Source organism: Arachis hypogaea, chromosome 11, assembly GCF_003086295.3.
Source record: "Arachis hypogaea cultivar Tifrunner chromosome 11, arahy.Tifrunner.gnm2.J5K5, whole genome shotgun sequence".
NCBI classification, from domain to species: domain Eukaryota; kingdom Viridiplantae; phylum Streptophyta; class Magnoliopsida; order Fabales; family Fabaceae; genus Arachis; species Arachis hypogaea.
In genome coordinates, this window is record NC_092046.1 from 114143050 (window position 1) to 114167201 (window position 24152).

The 24152-nt window shown below is 39.6% G+C and overlaps 2 non-coding genes across 2 annotated transcripts; one reads left to right on the plus strand and one right to left on the minus strand.

Annotated features, from left to right (window-relative positions):
- Positions 1–1266: 1266 nt before the first annotated feature.
- On the minus strand, positions 1267–1374 carry LOC112724519 (small nucleolar RNA R71). The gene has a single exon (XR_003163678.1). It is a non-coding gene; the product is annotated as a small nucleolar RNA R71 (small nucleolar RNA).
- A 12054-nt stretch (positions 1375–13428) lies between these two features.
- LOC112725443 (small nucleolar RNA R71) lies at positions 13429–13536 on the plus strand. The gene has a single exon (XR_003164552.1). It is a non-coding gene; the product is annotated as a small nucleolar RNA R71 (small nucleolar RNA).
- Positions 13537–24152: the final 10616 nt, after the last annotated feature.

The following is a 24152-nucleotide window of genomic DNA, read 5'->3' on the forward strand; positions in this document are numbered from 1 at the left end:
CAAAAATATTTTTCTTAATTTTATCACATAATTTTCGAAAATATCATCATCAATTAATGTTTTGATTCAAAAAATTCAAGTTTGTTACTTACTTGTTAAGAAAGATTCAAACTTTAAGTTCTAGAATCATATCTTGTGATTTCTTGTGAATCAAGTCATTAATTGTGATTTTAAAAATCAAATCTTTCTCAAAACTAATATCAATCGTATCTTTTCAAAAATATATCCTTATCTTATCTTTTTCAAAAATTTGATTTTAAAATATCTTCTCTAACTTCTTATCTTCTTATCTTTTCAAAATTGATTTTCAAATTTGTTTCAACTAACTAACTAACTTTTTGTTTGTTTCTTATTTTTTGCAAAACCACCTAACTAACTCTCTCTCTCTAATTTTCGAAAATATCTTCCCTCTTTTTCAAAATTTCTTTTTAATTAACTAATTATTTTAATTTTTTATTTTAATTTTATTCCTAATTTTCGAAAATCACTAACTCTTTTTCAAAAATTATTTTCGAAAATCCTCTTTCTCTCTCATCTCATTCTATTTATTTATTCATCTACTGACACTTCATCTCACCCAAATTCGAACCCCCTCCTCCATCTGTGTTCGAATTTTCTCTTCTTCCCTTCTTTACATTACATTCTTTTCTTCTTCTACTCACACAGGGAAACCTCTATACTTGGGCAAAAAGGATCCCTATTATTATTATTTTTCTGTTCCTTTCTTTTTCATATGAGTAGGAGCAAAGACAAGAATATTCTTGTTGAAGCAGATCCAGAACCTGAAAGGACTCTGAAGAGAAAACTAAGAGAAGCTAAAATACAACAATCCAGAGATAACCTTACAGAAATTTTCGAACAGGAAGAGGAGATGGCGGCCGAAAATAATAATAATGCAAGGAGGATGCTTGGTGACTTTACTGCACCTAATTCCAATTTACATGGAAGAAGCATCTCCATCCCTACCATTGGAGCAAACAATTTTGAGCTTAAACCTCAATTAGTTTCTCTGATGCAGCAAAATGCAAGTTTCATGGACTTCCATCTGAAGATCCTTTTCAGTTCTTAACTGAATTCTTGCAGATCTGTGATACTGTTAAGACTAATGGAGTAGATCCTGAAGTCTACAGGCTCATGCTTTTCCCTTTTGCTATAAGAGACAGAGCTAGAATATGGTTGGACTCTCAACCTAAGGATAGCTTGAACTCTTGGGATAAGCTGGTCAAGGCTTTCTTAGCCAAGTTCTTTCCTCTTCAAAACCTGAGTAAGCTTAGAGTGGATGTTCAGACCTTCAGACAGAAAGAAGGTGAATCCCTCTATGAAGCTTGGGAGAGATACAAAAGACTGACCAAAAAGTGTCCTTCTGACATGCTTTCAGAATGGACCATCCTGGATATATTCTATGATGGTCTGCCTGAATTAGCTAAGATGTCATTGGATACTTCTGCAGGTGGATCCATTCACCTAAAGAAAACGCCTGCAGAAGCTCAAGAACTCATTGACATGGTTGCTAATAACCAGTTCATGTATACTTCTGAGAGGAATCCTGTGAGTAATGGGACGCCTATGAAGAAGGGAGTTCTTGAAATTGATACTCTGAATGCTATATTGGCTCAGAATAAAATATTGACTCAGCAAGTCAATATGATTTTTCAGAGTCTGAATGGAATGCAAGCTGCATCCAACAGTACTCAAGAGGTATCTTCTGAAGAAGAAGCTTATGATCCTGAAAACCCTGCAATAGCAGAGGTGAATTACATGGGTGAACCATATGGAAACACCTATAATCCCTCATGGAGAAATCACCCAAATCACTCATGGAAGGATCAACAAAAGCCTCAACAAGGCTTTAATAATGGTGGAAGAAACAGGTTTAACAATAGTAAACCTTTTCCATCATCTTCTCAGCAACAGACAGAGAACTCTGAAAAAAATACCTCTAATTTAGCAAACTTAGTCTCTGATCTGTCCAAGGCCACTGTAAGTTTCATGAATGAAACAAGGTCTTCCATTAGAAATTTGGAAGCACAAGTGGGCCAGCTGAGTAAAAGATCACTGAAATCCCTCCCTGTACTCTCCCAAGCAATACAGAAGAAAATCCAAAGAGAGAGTGCAAGGCCATTGACATAACCAAAATGGCCGAACCCAAAGAGGGAGAGGAGGACGTGAATCCCAAGGGGGAAGACCTCCTGGGATGTCCAGTGATCAATAAGGAGTTTCCCTCTGAGGAACCAAAGGAATCCAAGACTCATCTAGAGACCATAGAGATTCCATTGAACCTCCTTACACCATTCATGAGCTCTGAAGAGTATTCTTCTTCTGAAGAGAATGAAGATGTTACTGAAGAGCAAGTTACCAAGTACCTTGGTGCAATCATGAAGCTGAATGCCAAATTATTTGGTATTGAGACTTGGAAAGATGAACCTCCCTTGTTCACCAATGAACTAAGTGATCTGGATCAACTGAGATTGCCTCAGAAGAAACAGGATCCTGGAAAGTTCCTAATACCTTGTACCATAGGCACCATGACCTTTGAGAAGGCTCTGTGTGACCTTGGTTCAGGGATAAACCTCATGCCCCTCTCTGTAATAGAGAAACTAGGAATCTTTGGGGTGCAAGCTACTAAAATCTCATTAGAGATGACAGACAGTTCAAGAAAATAGGCTTATAGACAAGTAGAGGATGTGTTAGTAAAGGTTGAAGGCCTTTACATCCCTGCTGATTTCATAGTCCTAGACACTGGGAAGGATGAGGATGAATTCATCATCCTTGGAAGACCCTTCCTAGCCACAGCAAGAGCTGTGATTGATGTTGACAGAGGTGAATTAGTCCTTCAATTGAATGGGGACTCCCTTGTGTTTACAACTCAAGGTTATCCTTCTGTAAACATGGAAAAGAGGCACAATAAGCTTCTCTCAAAACAGAGTCAACCAGAGCCCCCACAGTCAAACTCTAAGTTTGGTGTTGGGAGGCCACAACCAAACTCTAAGTTTGGTGTTGGGGAGTCTCAACAATGCTCTGAACATCTGTGAGGCTCCATGAGAGCCCACTGTCAAGCTATTGACATTAAAGAAGCGCTTGTTGGGAGGCAACCCAATTTTTATTTATCTAATTTTTATTTTCATTGTTTTTCATGTTTTATTAGGTTCATGATCATGTGGAGTCACAAAATAAATATAAAAATTGAAAACGGAATCAAAAACAGCCGAAGAAAAATCACACCCTGGAGGAAGACCTTACTGGCGTTTAAACGCCAGTAAGAAGCATCTGGCTGGCGTTCAACGCCAGAACAGAGCATGGTTCTGGCGCTGAACGCCCAAAATGGGCAGCATCTGGGCGTTTGAACGCCAGAATTGCACCCTGGAGAAGAGCTGGCGCTGAACGCCCAGAACAAGCATGGTTCTGGCGTTCAACGCCAGAAATGGGCAACAAATGGGCGTTCAACGCCCAGAACAAGCACCAATCTGGTGCTGAACGCCCAGAGTTGTGTGAAAGGGAATTTTGCATGCCTAATTTGGTGCAAGGTTGTAAATCCTTGAACACCTCAGGATCTGTGGACCCCACAGGATCCCCACCTACCTCCACTCACTTCTTCTCACTCCTCTTTCACACAATCCCATAAACACTCTTCCCCAAAACTCTTCACCATCACCTCAATCTCACTCCCCTATCACCACTTCACCACTCACATCCATCCACTCTTCTCCATAAACCTACCTCATAAACCCCACCTACCTTCAAAATTCAAAATCAATTTCCCACCCAAAACCCACCCTTATGGCCGAACCTTACCCCCTTCCCTATATACAGCCCTCCATTCTTCCTCATTTTCACACAACACAACCCTCTCTTCCATATTTTCTTCTTCTTCTTCATCTATTCTTTCTTCTCTTGCTCGAGGGCGAGCAATATTCTAAGTTTGGTGTGGTAAAAGCATAAGCTTTTTGTTTTTCCATTACCATTGATGGCACCTAAGACCGGAGAATCCTCTAGAAAAGGGAAAGGGAAGACAAAAGCTTCCACCTCCGAGTCATGGGAGATGGAAAGATTCATCTCCAAAGCTCATCAAGACCACTTCTATGATGTTGTGGTCAAGAATAAGGTGATCCCTGAGGTCCCTTTCAAACTCAAGAGAAATGAGTATCCGGAAATCCGACATGAAATCCAAAGAAGAGGTTGGGAAGTTCTAACAAACCCCATCCAACAAGTCGGCATCCTAATGGTTCAAGAGTTCTATGCCAATGCATGGATCACTAAGAACCATGATCAAAGTAAGAACCCGAATCCAAAGAATTATATTACAATGGTTCGGGGGAAATACTTAGATTTTAGTCCAGAGAATGTGAGGTTGGCGTTCAACTTGCCTATTATACAAGGAGATGCACGCCCCTACACTAGAAGGGTCAACTTTAATCAAAGGTTGGACCAAGTCCTCATGGACATATGTGTGGAAGGAGCTCAATGGAAGATTGACTCCAAAGGCAAGCCTGTTCAACTAAGAAGACTGGACCTCAAGCCTGTAGCTAGAGGATGGTTGGAGTTCATCCAACGCTCCATCATCCCCACTAGCAACCGATCTGAAGTTACTATGGATCGGGCCATCATGATTCATAGCATCATGATTGGAGAGGAAGTAGAAGTTCATGAAGTCATCTCCCTTGAACTTTACAAAATAGCCGAAAAGCCCTCTCCTTGGGCAAGGCTAGCTTTTCCTCATCTTATATGCCATCTATGTTACTCAGTTGGAGCTTTCATAGAAGGAGACATTCCCATTGAGGAAGAGAAGCCCATCACTAAGAAAAGGATGGAGCAAGCAAGAGAGCCCATTCATGGAGCTCAAGAGGCGCATGAAGCTCATCACCATGAGATCCCGAAGATGCCTCAAATGCATTTTCCTCCACAAAACTATTGGGAGCAAATCAACACCTCCCTAGGAGAATTAAGTTCCAACATGGGACAATTAAGGGTGGAACATCAAGAGCACTCCATCATCCTTCATGAAATTAGAGAAGATCAAAAAGCAATGAGGGAGGAGCAACAAAGAAAAGGAAACGCCACCATCACTAAGGTGGACTCATTCCTTGTTCTTACTTTCTCTGTTTTTCGTTTTCCATGTTAAGTGCTTATCTATGTTTGTGTCTTCATTACATGATCATTAGTATTTAGTAACTATGCGTTAAAGTTATGAATGTCCTATGAATCCATCACCTCTCTTAAATGAAAAATGTCTTAATTCAAAAGAACAAGAAGTACATGAGTTTCGAATTTGTCCTTGAACTTAGTTTAATTATTTTGATGTGGTGATAATACTTTTTGTTTTCTGAATGAATGCTTGAACAGTGCATATGTCTTTTGAAGTTGTTATTTAAGAATGTTAAATATGTTGGCTCTTGAAAGAATGATGACAAGGAGACATATTATTTGATAATCTGAAAAATCATAAAAATGATTCTTCAAGCAAGAAAAAGCAGCAAAGAACAAAGCTTGCAGAAAAAAAAATAGCGAAAAAAAAAGAGAGAAAAAGCAAGCAGAAAAAGCCAAAGCTCTTAAAACCAAGAGGCAAGAGCAAAAAGCCAATAACCCTTAAAACCAAAAGGCAAGGGTAAATAAAAAGGATCCCAAGGCTTTGAGCATCAGTGGATAGGAGGGCCTAAAGGAATAAAATCCTGGCCTAAGCGGCTAAATCAAGCTGTCCCTAACCATGTTCTTGTGGCGTGAAGGTGTCAAGTGAAAACTTGAGACTGAGCGGTTAAAGTCAAGGTCCAAAGCAAAAAAAGAGTGTGCTTAAGAACCCTGGACACCTCTAATTGGGGACTTTAGCAAAGCTGAGTCACAATCTGAAAAGGTTCACCCAGTTATGTGTCTGTGGCATTTATGTATCTGGTGGTAATACTGGAAAACAAAGTGCTTAGAGCCACGACCAAGACTCATAAAATAGCTGTGTTCAAGAATCATCATACTGAACTAGGAGAATCAATAACACTATCTGAACTCTGAGTTCCTATGGAAGTCAATCATTCTGAACTTCAATGGATAAAGTGAGATGCCAAAACTATTTAAGAGGCAAAAAGCTACAAGTCCCGCTCATCTGATTGGAGCTATGTTTTATTGATAGTTTGGAATTCATAGTATATTCTCTTCTTTTTATCCTATTTGATTTTCAGTTGCTTGGGGACAAGCAACAATTTAAGTTTGGTGTTGTGATGAGCGGATAATTTATACGCTTTTTGGCATTGTTTTTAGTATGTTTTTAGGAGAATCTAGTTACTTTTAAGGATGTTTTCATTATATTTTATGTTAAATTCACATTTCTGGACTTTACTATGAGTTTGTGTGTTTTTCTATGATTTCAGGTATTTTCTGGCTGAAATTGAGGGACTTGAGCAAAAATCAGATTCAGAGGTTGAAGAAGGACTGCTGATGCTGTTGGATTCTGACCTCTCTGCACTCAAAATGGATTTTCTGGAGCTACAGAACTCAAAATGGCGCGCTTCCAGTTGCGTTGGAAAGTAGACATCCAGGGCTTTTCAGCATTATATAATAGTTCATACTTTGGCCGAATTTAGACGACGTAAAAGGGCGTTGAACGCCAGTTCTACGCTGCTGTCTGGAGTTAAACGCCAGAAACACGTCACAAACCAGAGTTGAACGCCAGAAACACGTTACAACCTGGAGTTCAACTCCAGAAAGAGTCTCTGCACGTGAAACATTCAAGCTCAGCCCAAGCACACACCAAGTGGGCCCCGGAAGTGGATTTATGCATCAATTACTTACTTCTGTAAACCCTAGTAGCTAGTTTAGTATAAATAGGACTTTTTACTATTGTATTAGACATCTTTTGATCATCTTCGGATCATCCTAGATTGTATTTTTGATCCTGTGATCACTGGTGCACGAAATTGTGATCTCCAGGCTCGAACAAATCCTGGTAATGGCTCCAAAGCTTGGTGCTCTGATCTTAATTCATAGTTGTCACAACTTCGATACAACTAACCAGCAAGTGCACTGGGTCGTCCAAGTAATACCTTACGTGAGTAAGGGTCGAATCCCACGGAGATTGTTGGTATGAAGCAAGCTATGGTCACCTTGTAAATCTCAGTCAGGTAGATATAAATGGATAATGGTGTTTTCGAATAATAAATAATAGAATAGGGATAGAGGTACTTATGTAAATCATTGGTAGGAATTTCAGATAAGCGAATAGAGATGCTTTTCATTCCTCTGAACCTCTGCTTTCCTGCTATCTTCATCCAATCTGTCTTACTCCTTTCCATGGCTGGCTTTATGCAAGGGCATCACCGTTGTCAGTGGCTACATCCCCTCCTCTCAGTGAAAGATATGCTCACATGCTCTGTCACAGCACGGCCAATCATCTGTCGGTTCTCGATCATGCTGGAATAGGATTCACCCTCCTTTTGCGTCTGTCACTAACGCCCAGCACTCGCGAGTTTGAAGCTCGTCACAGTCATTCAGTCATTGAATCCTACTCGGAATACCACAGACAAGGTTTAGACTTTCCGGATTCTCTCGAATGCCGCCATCATTCTAGCTTACGCCACGAAGATTCCGGTTAGGAGATCTAAGAGATATTCATTCTAGCTTATTTCATGTAGAACGGAAGTGTTTGTCAGGCACGCGCTCATAAGGGAGAAGGATGATGAGCGTCACACATAATCATCACCTTCATCATGTTCTTGGGTGCGAATGGATATCTTAGAAGCGAAATAAGAAGAATTGAATAGAAAACAGTAGTACTTTGCATTAATCTTTGAGGAACAGCAGAGCTCCACACCTTAATCTATGGAGTGTAGAAACTCTACCGTTGAAAATACATAAGTGAAAGGTCCAGGCATGGCCGAGATGGCCAGCCCCCTAAAACGTGATCAAAGGATCATAAGGTAATCCAAAGATGCCTAATACAATAGTAAAAGGTCCTATTTATAATAAACTAGCTACTAGGGTTTACATGAGTAAGTAATTGATGCATAAATCCACTTTCGGGGCCCACTTGGTGTGTGTTTGGGCTGAGCCTGAGTGTTGCACGTGCAGAGGCCATTTGTGGAGTTGAACGCCAGTTTCTGTGCCAGTTTGGGCGTTCAACTCTAGTTTTGGATCCTTTTCTGGCGCTGGACGCCAGATTTGGGCAGAAGGCTGGCGTTGAACGCCAGTTTACGTCGTCAATTCTTGGCCAAAGTATGGACTATTATATATTTCTGGAAAGCCCTGGATGTCTACTTTCCAACGCAATTGGAAGTGCGCCATTTCGAGTTCTGTAGCTCCAGAAAATCCACTTTGAGTGCAGGGAGGTCAGAATCCAACAGCATCAGCAGTCCTTTTTCAACCTCTGAATCTGATTTCTGCTCAAGTCCCTCAATTTCAGCCAGAAAATACCTGAAATCACAGAAAAACACACAAACTCATAGTAAAGTCCAGAAATGTGAATTTAACATAAAAACTAATGAAAACATCCCTAAAAGTAACTAGATCCTACTAAAAACACACTAAAAACAATGCCAAAAAGCGTATAAATTATCCGCTCATCACAACACCAAACTGAAATTGTTGCTTGTCCCCAAGCAACTGAAATCAAATAGGATAAAAAGAAGAGAATATACTATAAATTCCAAACTATCAATGAAACAGAGCTTCAATCATATGAGCGGGACTTATAGCTTTTTGCCTCTTGAATAGTTTTGGCATCTCACTTTATCCATTGAGGTTCAGAATGATTGGCATCTATAGGAACTTCAGATTTCGAATAGTGTTATTGACTCTCCTAGTTCAGTATGATGATTCTTGAACACAGCTTCTTTATGAGTCTTGGCCGTGGCCCTAAGCACTTTGTTTTCCAGTATTACCACCGGATACATAAATGCCACAGACACATAATTGGGTGAACCTTTTCAGATTGTGACTCAGCTTTGCTAAAGTCCCCAATTAGAGGTGTCCAGGGTTCTTAAGCACACTCTTTGTTTTTGCTTTGGACCTTGACTTTAACCGCTCAGTCTCAAGTTTTCACTTGACACCTACACGCCACAAGCACATGGTTAGGGACAGCTTGGTTTAGCCGCTTAGACCAGGATTTTATTCCTTTAGGCCCTCCTATCCACTGATGCTCAAAGCCTTGGGATTCTTTTTATTTGCCCTTGCCTTTTGGTTTTAAGAGCTTTGGCTTTTTCTGCTTGCTTTTTCTTTTTCTTCTAAATTTTTTTTCCTGCAAGCTTTGTCCTTTGCTGCTTTTTCTTGCTTCAAGAATCATATTTATGATTTTTCAGATTATCAAATAACATGTCTCCTTAGTCATCATTCTTTCAAGAGCCAACATATTTAACATTCTTAAACAACAACTTCAAAAGACATATGCACTGTTCAAGCATACATTCAGAAAACAAGAAGCATTGTCACCACATCAATATAATTAAGCTAAGTTCAAGGATAAATTCGAAACTCATGTACTTCTTGTTCTTTTGAATTAAAACAATTTTTTTTTATTTAAGAGAGGTGATGGATTCATAGGACATTTATAACTTTAAGACAAAGTTACTACTACTAATGATCATGTAATGAAGACACAAACACAGACAAGCACATAACATAGAAAACGAAAACAGAAGAAATAAGAACAAGGAATGAATCCACCTTAGTGATGGTGGCGTTTCCTTCTTGAGGAACCATTGATGTCCTTAAGCTCTTCTATGTCTCTTCCTTGTCTTTGTTGCTCCTCCCTCATTGCTTTTTGATCTTCTCTTATTTCATGAAGCATGATGGAGTGCTCTTGATGTTCCACCCTTAGTTGTCCCATATTGGAACTCAATTCTTCTAAGGAGGTGTTGATGTGCTCCCAATAGTTTTGTGGAGGAAAGTGCATTTGAGGCATTTCTGGAATCCCATGGTGATGAGCTTCTTGCGCCTCTTGAGCTCCATGACTAGGCTCTCTTGCTTGCTCCATCTTTTTCTTAGTGATGGGCTTTTCCTCTTTAATGAGGATATCTCCCTCTATGTCAATCCCAGCTGAATTGCATAGGTGGCAAATGAGGTGAGGAAAGGCTAACCTTGCCATAGTGGAGGACTTGTCAGCCACCTTGTAGAGTTCTTGAGGTATAATCTCATGAACTTCCACCTCTTCTCCAATCATGATGCTATGGATCATGATGGCCCGGTCTATAGTAACTTCAGACCGGTTGCTAGTGGGAATGATTGAGCATTGAATAAACTCCAACCATCCTCTAGCAATAGGCTTGAGGTCCAATCTTCTTAGTTGAACCGGCTTGCCTTTGGAGTCAATCTTCCATTGAGCTCCTTCTACACATATGTCCATAAGGACTTGGTCCAACCTTTGATCAAAGTTGACTCTCTTTGTGTAGGGGCGTGCGTTTTCTTCCATGTATGGCAAGTTGAACGCCAACCTCACATTCTCCGGACTAAAATCTAGGTATTTCCCCCGAACCATTGTAACATAGTTCTTTGGATCCGGGTTCTTACTTTGATCATGGTTCTTGGTGATCCATGCATTGGCATAGAACTCTTGAACCATTAGGATGCCGACTTGTTGGATGGGATTTGTTAGAACTTCCCAACCTCTTCTTTGAATTTCATGTCGGATCTCTGGATACTCATTTCTTTTGAGTTTAAAAGGGACCTCAGGGATCACCTTCTTCTTGGCCACAACATCATAGAAGTGGTCTTGATGGGCTTTGGAGATGAACCTTTCCATCTCCCATGACTCTGATGTGGAAGCTTTTATCTTCCCTTTTTCTCTTCTAGAGGATTCTCCGGTCTTAGGTGCCATCAATGGTAATGGAAAAACAAAAAAAAAAGTTATGCTTTTACCACACCAAACTTAGAATATTGCTCGCCCTCGAGCAATAAACAAAAGAATATTAGAAGAAGAAGAAGAAATATGGAGAGGGAGAGGGAGATGTGGTTTTGGCCAAGAGGAGTGTAGAGGGGTGTGTTGTGTGAATTTGATGAAGAGTGGAGGTCTTTATATAGGGAAGGGATGGGGGTATTGGTTCGGCCATATGGGTGGGAAATTGGTTTTGAATTTTGAAGGTAGGTGTGGTTTATGAGGTAGGTTTATGGGGAAGAGTGGATGGATGTGAGTGGTGAAGAGGTGATGGGGAAGAGAGATTGAGGTGATTGGTGAAGGGTTTTTGGGGAAGAGTGTTTATGGGGTTGTGTGAAAGAGAGTGGTGAGAAGAAGTGAGTGGAGGTAGGTGGGGATCCTGTGGGGTCCACAGATCTTGAGTGGATCCTGTGGGGTCCACAGATCCTGAATGGATCCTGTGGGGTCCACAGATCCTGAGGTGTTCAAGGAATTACATCCCTGCACCCATTAGGCATGTAAAAATGCCTTTGTACCCAACTCTGGGCGTTCAGCGCCAGGTTGGTGGCCATTTTGGGCATTCAGCGCCCATTTGTGTGCCATTTCTGGCGTTGAACGCCAGAACCATGCCTGTTCTGGCGTTCAGCGCCCAGAAGCTGCCCATTTTGGGCGTTCAGCGCCAGAACTATGCTCTGTTCTGGCGCTGAACGCCAGACAGATGCTCCTCCAGGGTGTGATTTTTCTTCTGCTGTTTTTGATTCCGTTTTCAATTTTTCTATTTATTTTGTGACTCCACATGATCATGAACCTAAGAAAACATGAAAAACAATAAAAATAAGAATTAGATAAACATTGGGTTGCCTCCCAACAAGCGCTTCTTTAATGTCAATAGCTTGACAAAGGGCTCTCATGGAGCCTCACAGATGTGCAGAGCTTTGTTGAGACTTTCCAACACCAAACTTAGAGTTTGGATATGGGAGTTCAACACCAAACTTGGAGTTTGGTTGTGGCCTCCCAACACCAAACTTAGAGTTTGACTGTGGGGGCTCTGGTTGACTCTGCTTGGAGAGAAGCTTTTTCTGCTTCCTCTCCATGGTTGCAGAGGGAGATCCTTGAGTTGTAAACACAAGGGAGTCCTCATTCCATTGAAGGACTATTTCACCTCTGTCAACATCAATCACAGCTCTTGCTGTGGCCAGGAAAGGTCTTCCTAGGATGATGGATTCATCCTCTTCCTTTCCAGTATCCAGGACTATGAAATCAGCAGGTATGTAAAGGCCCTCAACCTTTACTAATACATCTTCTACTTGTCCATAAGCCTGTTTTCTTGAGCTGTCTGCCATCTCTAGTGAGATTTTAGCAGCTTGCACCCCATAGATTCCCAGTTTCTCTATTACAGAGAGGGGCATGAGGTTTATTCCTGAACCAAGGTCACACAAAGCCTTAAAGAGCATGGTGCCTATGGTACAAGGGATTATGAACTTTCCAGGATCCTGTCTCTTCTGAGGCAATGTCAGTTGATCCAGATCACTTAGTTCATTGATGAACAAGGGAGGTTCAACTTCCCAAGCATCAATGCCAAATAATTTGGCATTCAGCTTCATGATTGCACCAAGAAACTTGGCAGTTTGCTCTTCAGTGACATCCTCATTCTCTTCAGAAGAGGAATACTCATCAGAGCTCATGAAGGGCATAAGGAGGTTCAATGGAATCTCTATGGTCTCTAGATGAGTCTCAGATTCCTTTGGTTCCTCAGAGGGAAGCTCCTTATTGATCACTGGACGTCCCAGGAGGTCTTCCTCCTTGGGATTCACGTCCTCTCCTTCCCTTACAGGTTTGGCCATGGCGCTTATGTCAATGGCCTTGCACTCTCCTTTTGGGTTCTCTTCTGTATTGCTTGGGAGAGTACTAGGAGGGATTTCAGTGATCCTTTTACTCAGCTGGCCCACTTGTGCTTCCAGATTTCTAATGGAAGACCTTGTTTCATTCATGAAACTTACAGTGGCCTTAGATAGATCAGAGACTAGATTTGCTAAATTAGAAGCATTTTGTTCAGAGTTCTCTGTCTGTTGCTGAGTTGATGATGGAAAAGGCTTGCTATTGCTAAACCTGTTTCTTCCACCATTATTAAAGCCTTGTTGGGGCTTTTGATCCTTCCATGAGAAATTTGGATGATTTCTCCATGTTGAGTTATAGGTTTTTCCATAAGGTTCACCTAAGTAATTTACCTCTGCTATTGCAGGGTTCTCAGGATCATAAGCTTCTTCTTCAGAAGATGCTTCTTGAGTACTGTTGGATGCAGCTTGCATTCCATGCAGACTCTGAGAGATCATATTGACTTGCTGAGTCAATATTTTATTCTGAGCGAATATGGCATTCAGAGTATCAACCTCAAGAACTCCCTTCTTCATAGGTGTCCCATTGCTTACAGGATTCCTTTCAGAAGTGTACATGAACTGGTTATTAGCAACCATGTCAATGAGTTCTTGAGCTTCTGCAGGCGTTTTCTTTAGGTGAATGGATCCACCTGCAGAGGTATCCAATGACATCTTAGATAACTCAGACAGACCATCATAGAATATATCCAGGATGGTCCATTCTGAAAGCATGTCAGAAGGACACTTTTTGGTCAACTGTTTGTATCTTTCCCAGGCTTCATAGAGGGATTCACCTTCTTTCTGCCTGAAGGTTTGAACATCAGCTCTAAGCTTGCTCAGCTTTTGAGGAGGAAAGTACTTGGCTAAGAAAGCCGTGACCAGCTTATCCCAAGAGTTCAGGCTGTCTTTAGGTTGAGAATCCAACCATAATCTAGCTCTGTCTCTTACAGCAAAAGGGAAAAGCATGAGCCTGTAGACTTCAAGATCTACTCCATTAGTCTTAACGGTATCACATATCTGCAAGAATTCAGTTAAGAACTGAAAAGGATCTTCAGATGGAAGTCCATGAAACTTGCAGTTCTGCTGCATCAGAGAAACTAACTGAGGTTTCAGCTCAAAGTTGTTTGCTCCAATGGCAGGAATGGAGATGCTTCTTCCATGTAAATTGGAATTAGGTGCAGTGAAGTCACCAAGCATTCTCCTTGCATTGTTGTTGGGTTCGGCTGCCATCTCCTTTACTTGTTCGAAATTTTCAATCAAGTTGTCTCTGGATTGTTGTAATTTAGCTTCTCTTAATTTTCTCTTCAGAGTCCTTTCAGGTTCTGGATCAGCTTCAACAAGAATGCCTTTTTCTCTGTCCCTGCTCATAAGAAAGAGGAGAGAAAAAGAAAAGAAGAGGAATCCTCTATGTCACAGTAAAGAGGATCCTTATTGTTAGTAGAAGAAAAGAAGAAGAAATTCGAATACAAATAGAAGAGGGGGTTCGAATTTGGTGTTGATGTGAGGAAGAGATGTTAGTTAATGAATGAATAAATAGAATAGGATGAGAGAGGGATAATTTTCGAAAATTATTTTGAAAAAGAGTTAGTGATTTTTGAAAAATGGTTTTTGAAAAATGTTAGAAATTTTCGAAAAATTTTTAAAATTTAAAAATAAAAATAATTAGTTAATAAAAATAGAAATTTTTGAAAAAGAGGGAAGATATTTTCGAAAATTAGAGAGAGAGAGTTAGTTAGGTAGTTTTGAAAAAGTTAAGAAACAAACAAAAAGTTAGTTAGTTAGTTGAAACAAATTTTGAAAAGATAAGAAGTTAGGAAGTTAGAAAAGATATTTTGAAAAGATATGATAGGAATTAGTTTTGAAAAAGATTTGATTTTTAAAATCACAATCAATGACTTGATTCATAAGAAATCACAAGATATGATTCTAGAACTTAAAGTTTGAATCTTTCTTAACAAGCAAGTAACAAACTTCAAATTTTTGAATCAAAACATTAATTGTTTATGTTATTTTCGAAAATTTGGTAAAAAAATAAGAAAAATATTTTTGAAAAATATTTTTGGAATTTTCGAAAATAACTAATAATTTTGAAAAAGATTTGATTTTTGAAAAAGATTTTGAAAAAGATAAGATTTTCAAATTGAAAATTTGATTTGACTTATGAGAAACAACTTGATTTTAAAAACTTTTGAAAAAGTCAACTCAATTTTCGAATTTGATGAGAGAAAAAGGGAAAGATATTTTTTTGATTTTTGAAATTTTTATGAAAAACATGAAAAATATGCAATGCATGAAATTTTTAGATCAAAACATGTGATGCATGCAAGAATGCTATGAATGTCAAGATGAACACCAAGAATACTTTGAATGTCAAGATGAACATCATAGACATAATTTTGAAAAATTTTTAATGCAAAGAAAACATGCAAGACACCAAACTTAGAATTCTTTAATGCTTAGACACTAAGAATTCAAGAATGCATATGATAAACATGAAAAGACACAAAACAAAAAATCATCAAGATCAAACAAGAAGACTTACCAAGAACAACTTGAAGATCATGAAGAACACTATGAATGCATGATATTTTCGAAAAATGCTAGATGCATATGCAAGTGACACCAAACTTATAACATGACACAAGACTCAAACAAGAAACAGAAAAATATTTTTGATTTTTATGATTTTCTAATTTTTTTTTCTTTATTTTATATTTTTCGCATATTAAAGGGAAAAATAAGGATTCCAAAAATTTTTAATATGAATTCCAGGAATCTTGCCATGTTAGTCTAAAGCTTCAGTCCAGGAATTAGACATGGCTCACTAGCCAGCCAAGCTTTCAAAGAAAGCTCCAGTCCAAAACACTAGACATGGCCAATGGCCAGCCAAGCTTCAGCAGGTGATCATGGATCAGCAGCAGGTGGATGAGTAACAACTAATTTGCTCTTGATAACAAATTGCAAGCCTCAGTCCAAATGAATTTAGACATGGCTTTACAGCCAGCCAGGCTTCACATGCTTCATGAAACACTAGAATTCATTCTTAAAAATTTTGAATAAATTTTTGAAAACATTTTTATTATTATTATTTTTTTTTTCGAAAACAAAAGAGAAATTTTTTTGAAAATATTTTTGAAAGATTTTTGAAAAGAAAATGAAAAGAAAGTTACCCAATCTGAGCAACAAGATGAACCGTCAGTTGTCCAAACTCAAACAATCCCCGGCAACGGCGCCAAAAACTTGGTGCACGAAATTGTGATCTCCAGGCTCGAACAAATCCTGGTAATGGCTCCAAAGCTTGATGCTCTGATCTTAATTCATAGTTGTCACAACTTCGATACAACTAACCAGCAAGTGCACTGGGTCGTCCAAGTAATACCTTACGTGAGTAAGGGTCGAATCCCACGGAGATTGTTAGTATGAAGCAAGCAATGTCACCTTGTAAATCTCAGTCAGGTAGATATAAATGGATAATGGTGTTTTCGAATAATAAATAATAGAATAGGGATAGAGGTACTTATGTAAATCATTGGTAGGAATTTCAGATAAGCGAATAGAGATGCTTTTCGTTCCTCTGAACCTCTGCTTTCCTGCTATCTTCATCCAATCTGTCTTACTCCTTTCCATGGCTGGCTTTATGCAAGGGCATCACCGTTGTCAGTGGCTACATCCCCTCCTCTCAGTGAAAGATATGCTCACATGCTCTGTCACAGCACGACCAATCATCTGTCGGTTCTCGATCATGCTGGAATAGGATTCACCCTCCTTTTGCGTCTGTCACTAACGCCCAGCACTCGCGAGTTTGAAGCTCGTCACAGTCATTCAGTCATTGAATCCTACTCGGAATACCACAGACAAGGTTTAGACTTTCCGGATTCTCTCGAATGCCGCCATCATTCTAGCTTACGCCACGAAGATTCCGGTTAGGAGATCTAAGAGATATTCATTCTAGCTTATTTCATGTAGAACGGAAGTGTTTGTCAGGCACGCGCTCATAAGGGAGAAGGATGATGAGCGTCACACATAATCATCACCTTCATCATGTTCTTGGGTGCGAATGGATATCTTAGAAGCGAAATAAGAAGAATTGAATAGAAAACAGTAGTACTTTGCATTAATCTTTGAGGAACAGCAGAGCTCCACACCTTAATCTATGGAGTGTAGAAACTCTACCGTTGAAAATACATAAGTGAAAGGTCCAGGCATGGCCGAGATGGCCAGCCCCCTAAAACGTGATCAAAGGATCATAAGGTAATCCAAAGATGCCTAATACAATAGTAAAAGGTCCTATTTATAATAAACTAGCTACTAGGGTTTACATGAGTAAGTAATTGATGCATAAATCCACTTCCGGGGCCCACTTGGTGTGTGTTTGGGCTGAGCCTGAGTGTTGCACGTGCAGAGACCATTTGTGAAGTTGAACGCCAGTTTCTGTGCCAGTTTGGGCGTTCAACTCTGGTTTTGGATCCTTTTCTGGCGCTGGACGCCAGATTTGGGCAGAAGGCTGGCGTTGAACACCAGTTTACGTCGTCAATTCTTGGCCAAAGTATGGACTATTATATATTGCTGGAAAGCCCTGGATGTCTACTTTCCAACGCAATTAGAAGCGCGCCATTTAGAGTTCTGTAGCTCCAGAAAATCCACTTTTAGTGCAGGGAGGTCAGAATCCAACAGCATCAGCAGTCCTTTTTCAACCTCTGAATCTGATTTCTGCTCAAGTCCCTCAATTTCAGCCAGAAAATACCTGAAATCACAGAAAAACACACAAACTCATAGTAAAGTCCAGAAATGTGAATTTAACATAAAAACTAATGAAAACATCCCTAAAAGTAACTAGATCCTACTAAAAACACACTAAAAACAATGCCAAAAAGCGTATAAATTATCCGCTCATCAATCACGTTTTGGGGGCTGGCCTCTCGGCCATGCCTGAACCTTTCACTTATGTATTTTCAACGGTAGAGTTTCTACACTCCATAGATTAAGGTGTGGAGCTCTGCTGTTCCTCAAAGATTAATGCAAAGTACTACTGTTTTTCTATTCAATTCAACTTATTCCGCTTCTAAGATATTCATTCGCACTTCAACCTGAATGTGATGAACGTGACAATCATCATCATTCCCCATGAACGCGTGCCTGACAACCACTTCCGTTCCACCTTAGATTGAATGAGTATCTCTTGGATCTCTTAATCAGAATCTTCGTGGTATAAGCTAGATTGATGGCGGCATTCATGAGAGTCCGGAAAGTCTAAACCTTGTCTGTGGTATTTCGAGTAGGACTCTGGGATTGAGTGACTGTGACGAACTTCAAACTCGCGAGTGCTGGGCATAGTGACAGACAAAAAAGGAGGGTGAATCCTATTCCAGTATGATCGAGAACCTCAGATGATTAGCCGTGCTGTGACAGCGCATCGGACCATTTTCACAAGAGGATGGGATGCAGCCATTGACAACGGTGATGCCTCCAGACGATTAGCCATGCAGTGACAGCGCATCGGACCATTTTCCAGAGAGGATAAAAAGTAGCCATTGACAACGGTGATGTCCTTACATAAAGCCAGCCATAGAAAGGAGTACGACTGATTGGATGAAGACAACAGGAAAGCAGAGATTCAGAGGGACGAAAGCATCTCTATACCTTTATCTGAAATTCTCACCAGTGATATACATAAGTATTTCTATCTTTATTTTCTGTTTAATTAGTATTATTTTCGAAAACTCCATAATCAATTATTATCCGCCTGACTGAGATTTACAAGATGACCATAGCTTGCTTCATACCAACAATCTCCGTGGGATCGACCCTTACTCACGTAAGGTTTTATTACTTGGACAACCCAGTGCACTTGCTGGTTAGTTGTATCGAAGTTGTGAATGAAAAACGATTTATTAAGATGTGCGTCCAAAGTTTTTGGCGCCGTTGCCTGAGATCACAATTTCGTGCACCAGTTGGCTCTTGAAAGAATGATGAAAAAGGAGAAATGTTATTTGATAATCTGAATCATAAAAAAAAATTGATTCTTGAAGCAAGAAAAAGCAGTGAATACAAAAGCTTGCAGAAAAAAAAAGAGAAAAAGCCAATAGCCCTTAAAACCAAAAGGCAAGGGTAATAAAAAGGATCCAAGACTTTGAGCATCAATGGATAGGAGGGCCTAAAGGAATCAAATATTGGCCTAAGCGGCTAAACCAAGCTGTCCCTAACCACGTGCTTGTGGCGTGAAGGTGTCAAGTGAAAACTTGAGACTGAGCGGTTAAAGTCAAGGTCCAAAGCAAAAAGAAAGGTGTGTTTAAGAACCCTGGACACCTCTAATTAGGGACTTTAGCAAAGCTGAGTCACAATCTGAAAAGGTTCACCCAATTATGTGTCTGTGGCATTTATGTATCCGGTGCTAATACTGGAAAACAAAGTGCTTAGGGCCACGGCCAAGACTCATAAAGTAGCTGTGTTCAAGAATCAACGTACTGAACTAGGAGAATCAATAACACTATCTGAATTCTAAGTTCCTATAGATGCCAATCATTCTAAGCTTCAATGGATAAAGTGAGATGCCAAAACTATTCGGAAGCAAAAAGCTACTAGTCCCGCTCATCTAATTAGAATCTGAGCTTCACTCAAAAACTCTGAGATATTATTGCTTCTTGACTTATTTGTATTCTATTTTATTTGTCTATTTGCTTGGGGACAAGCAACAGTTTAAGTTTGGTGTTGTGATGAGCGGATATTTTATACGCTTTTTTGGGTTAATTTCATGTAGTTTTTAGTATGTTTTAGTTAGTTTTTAGTATATTTTTCATTAGTTCTAGGCAAAATTCATATTTCTGGACTTTACTATGAGTTTGTGTGTTTTTCTGTGATTTCAGGTAATTTCTGGCTGAAATTGAGGGAGTTGAGCAAAAATCTAATTCAGGCTGAAAAAGGACTGCTGATGCTGTTGGATTCTGACCTCCCTGCACTCGGAATGGATTTTCTTGAGTTACAGGAGTCCAATTGCATTAGAAAGTAGACATCCAGGGCTTTCTAGAAATATATAATAGTCCATACTTTGCTGAAGGATAGACGATGTAAACTGGCGTTCAACGCCAGTTCCATGTTACAGTCTGGCCTTTAACGCCAGAAACAGGTTACAAATTGGAGTTAAATGCCAGAAACAGGTTACAACCTGGCGTTTAACTCCAGAAACAGCCTAGGCACGTGTAAAGCTTAAGTCTCAGCCCCAGCACACACCAAGTGGGCCCCAGAAGTGGATTTCTGCACCATCTATCTTAGTTTACTCATTTTCTGTAAACCTAGGTTACTAGTTTAGTATTTAAACAACTTTTAGAGATTTATTTTGTATCTCATGACATTTTAGATCTGAACTTTGTACTCTTTGACGGCATGAGTCTCTAAACTCCATTGTTGGGGGTGAGGAGCTCTGCTGTGTCTCGATGAATTAATGCAATTGCTTCTGTTTTCCATTCAAACATGCTTGTTTCTATCTAGGATATTTATTCGCACTTCAATATGATGAATGTGATGATCCATGACACTCATCACCATTCTCAACCTATGAATGCGTGCCTGACAACCACCTCCGTTCTACATTAGATTGAATAAGTATATCTTGGATTCCTTAATCAGAGTCTTCGTGGTATAAGCTAGAATCCATTGGCAGCATTCTTCAGAATCCAGAAAGTCTAAACCTTGTCTGTGGTATTCCGAGTAGGATTCAGGGATTGGATGACTGTGATGAGCTTCAAACTCACAAGGGTTGGGCGTAGTGACAGACGCAAAAGGATCAATGGATCCTATTCCAGCATGAGTGAGAACCGACAGATGATTAGCCGTGCGGTGACAGCGCACCTGGACCATTTTCACTGAGAGGACGGATGGTAGCCATTGACAACGGTGATCCACCAACATACAGCTTGCCATAGGAGGAACCTTGCGTGCGTGAAGAAGAAGACAGGGGGAAAGCAGAGATTCAGAAGACAAAGCATCTCCAAAACTCCAACATATTCTCCATTACTGCAGAACAAGTATTTATTTCATGCTCTTTTATTTTTCACAATTCAAACTGATAAATATAATTGATATCCTGACTAAGAGTTACAAGATAACCATAGATTGCTTCAAGCCAACAATCTCCGTGGGATTCGACCCTTACTCACGTAAGGTATTACTTGGACGACCCAGTGCACTTGCTGGTTAGTGGTACGAGTTGTGAAAAGTGTGATTCACAATTTGTGCACCACTAACCCTGTAAATCGGCATAAATGGGTGTTTGGCCAGAGAGTTGTGTTGGTGTGGGGCTGGAACTGTGCTGGAAGCACAAACCCCATCACGCGTACGCGTCCCTGACGCGTGTGCGTCATTTTCAATTAATGACCTTCCACGCGTGCGCGTTCCTGACGCGCACGCGTCGTATGCAATTTTAGCCCCCAGACTAGACTGAACAGAGAGTTGTGCATGTGCGAGGCTGGTCTCGCGTGATTTGCACAATCAAAGGCACGCGCACGAAGAAGCATAGAAGTTTCTAATCATGGAGGAGCATCCTGGGCCACCTTGGAGCCAAATGAGAAGTGGGGTTTGGGAGAGAGGTAAAGTTGAGTTATGAGCTTCATAGAAAGCATAGAAGATAGCAGAGGAAGATATGGTACTTACTGGGAGCTAACTTTAACGCATTAATATTTTTAAGTTTAAAAGTAACCTATGTTAACGTAGAAAAAGGAGAAATTGAAGTAAAAAATAAAAATCATCATTTTGCAAAAGAAAAAGAAAAAGAAAAAGAATCTCCACCCCACAGGCTACACCTCCAATTTCATCTGTTAAGGCCTAAAGGAGTGTTGATTGAAAAATATTTTTCGATGGAGGTAAAGCGGTCGAAGACATAAGCAGTTTTCGAGAAGACTCACGCGCAAGCATTAGATAGAGGTTTTTCGTCACGGATTCGATTTCAAGGTTTTTCGATAAATTGAACAAGTCAAATCGAATAAGGTACTCGAGTCAGGTAATCAAAATGAGTTATTCGAATAAGTGATTCGAGTAATTATGGTATTGGAGAAGTTAGAGGCTTCTATCACACGAGGAAATCATGGGAAATGTTTAGGCGGGAATGGTTACCAAGGTGAATGCATTCAAAGTTGTGATCTTATAGTTAATTGTAATTAATTGATAGTTATCAGAAAGTAGATTATAAATACCAAGAAATATTAGGGAATGAGGGTTGGAACTTTTACTTAGAAAACACTCAAGCATACTCACATCCCAGAGAATTTCTGAGTCTGCGATCGAGTAACTTTTCTGTAGGGTTCCTTCCATATTTTCTTTCTTTTAATTTACTTTGTAAACTTTACTTTTCAAGCAAATTTATCTTTCAAGTGTTCTTTATCTTCTTCGTTTAATTTACATTTCTGCACTTTAAATTTCCATGTCAAAGTCCTCTGACCCAGTCAAAGGCATTTTATTTGCTTTCTTTCAATTTCAGCACAAACTTTTCCGTTTTATGCATATTTTCTTTTCAAAAATTTTCCCTTTTGTTTCTTTCATCAATTTATCAATTTCAATTTTTTTTATTTCTAAAACTTACCTAATCGAAGAGACTTTGATGCACTTTTAGAAAAACTGGTACCTGCACAGAGGAGTAGGTTTCGCTCCCAAATCACTAGATATCGAACCACCATCAATTTGCTAAAAATTGACAAAACAAATTGGCACGCCCGGTGGGACAGTTTTGAAATTTTAAACTGTGTCAAATAAGTATTTTGTGGTGTCACTCAGTGTATGCGACTACGAAGTGGAAAGATCATTCACATGGCCGATGAAATATCAAATGTGAATGGTGGTTCATCCACCAATGATAGCATAGCAATATCTACACAACAAGCGGATGTGACTTCACGTTCGGAAGGCGCAATCAGAACTGAAAGTATAGCAGTTAGGGCTATTCAGACTGAAAACGTTGGACGTAATATTCGTCCACGTGGTACTTTGCCACCATTCCAGCCTCCATTAACCGCTGGTTGGCCTCCATATGGTCTTCCTCCTAGTTACACCCCACTGGTGGGTAATTTTGTTCCTCCCGTCCGATTTGGGAATGTAAATGGAGGGAATAACTCCCAAAACCCACAACAATATTTCGAGTATTCTCGTGATTATAATGTGGGCTCTACTTCGAATGCTGCAAATTCAATGGCAGTATATCAACAACAAGTAGAGGAAAGTCATCATGACTTAGTCAATTTGTTGACTCAACAAATGACTATAATTCTGAATCCAATAATGGCTGATCACGAATCAAAATTCGAACGTCTTACTAGACAAGTCGAACGGATTGCTCGAATCGTAGATTATGAGGAAAGGGAAAGTCATAATGCCGGGGGAAATAATGAAGGATTCAAAAACCTATTTCAAAATGAAAACAATATTTTTAATCAAGAAAATCCTCATGTAGTTCCTCGAGGCCAAAATGCTGATGACTTTTTAGCCAGATTACGTAATAATCATGGTGGTGAACGTTATCAAGTCACCAGAATTGTGGAAAAAGTACTGAATCGAGTTGGTCTAAATGTTGGTTTTATGAATCAACCCCACTTTGTGTATGCTTTTCCCCAAGTTGTTCAAATGGCTGAAGTGCCAAGAGGGGTGAAAAATCCAAAGATAGTCACAAAGTTTGTTGGGGAAGTCGGAGAATCAACTACTGAACATGTGGCTCGATATTTGGTTGAGATTGGAAATTTAGCCAATGATGAAAATTTGAAAATGAAGTTTTTTCCTTCTTCATTAACGAAGAATGCATTTACTTGGTTTTCTAATCTCAGGCTAAATTCAATAACCATATGGAATCAGTTAGAAACTGCTTTTCACACTCAGTTCTATCGAGGAGAAATGAATGCAGCAGTTACTGATTTAGTGGCTTTGAAACGTGAAGATGGCGAAACCATTGATGATTATTTAATACGTTTCAAAAACACTAGAAGTAGGTGCTATGTGTCATTACCTGAAAGTGAGATAGTGAAAATAGCAACTATGGGGCTAGGATTTTATATGCGTAGAAAGCTGCTTAATGTACATATCCCTGATTTAGCCCGTTTGGCTGAAATGGTTCGTCAGACGAAACTCATGAAAAAGGAGAAAGAAAAGTATAGGAGTGAGCAATGATCAAAGAGTAAACCTTTTACTCGAAAAGAAAAAGTTGCCTATGTGACTATGGAGTCCTCAGAGGAAGAAATCGATTTCGAAACAGAGGTCGATTTGGCTGAACTTAAGAAAGGCCTTCCATATGTCTGTTCTTTACTCAAAAAGCTTCCTATGAATGAAAAATCAAATTATTCGAAACTGAAAAGTGGAAAGAAATATAGTTCTGATATTTTGAAATCTGATCAGATTTTTTATGTGTTGCTTAAAGATAGACAATTAATTCTGCCTGAGGGTAGAACTTTACTTTCGGTGAAAGATTTGAAAGGAAA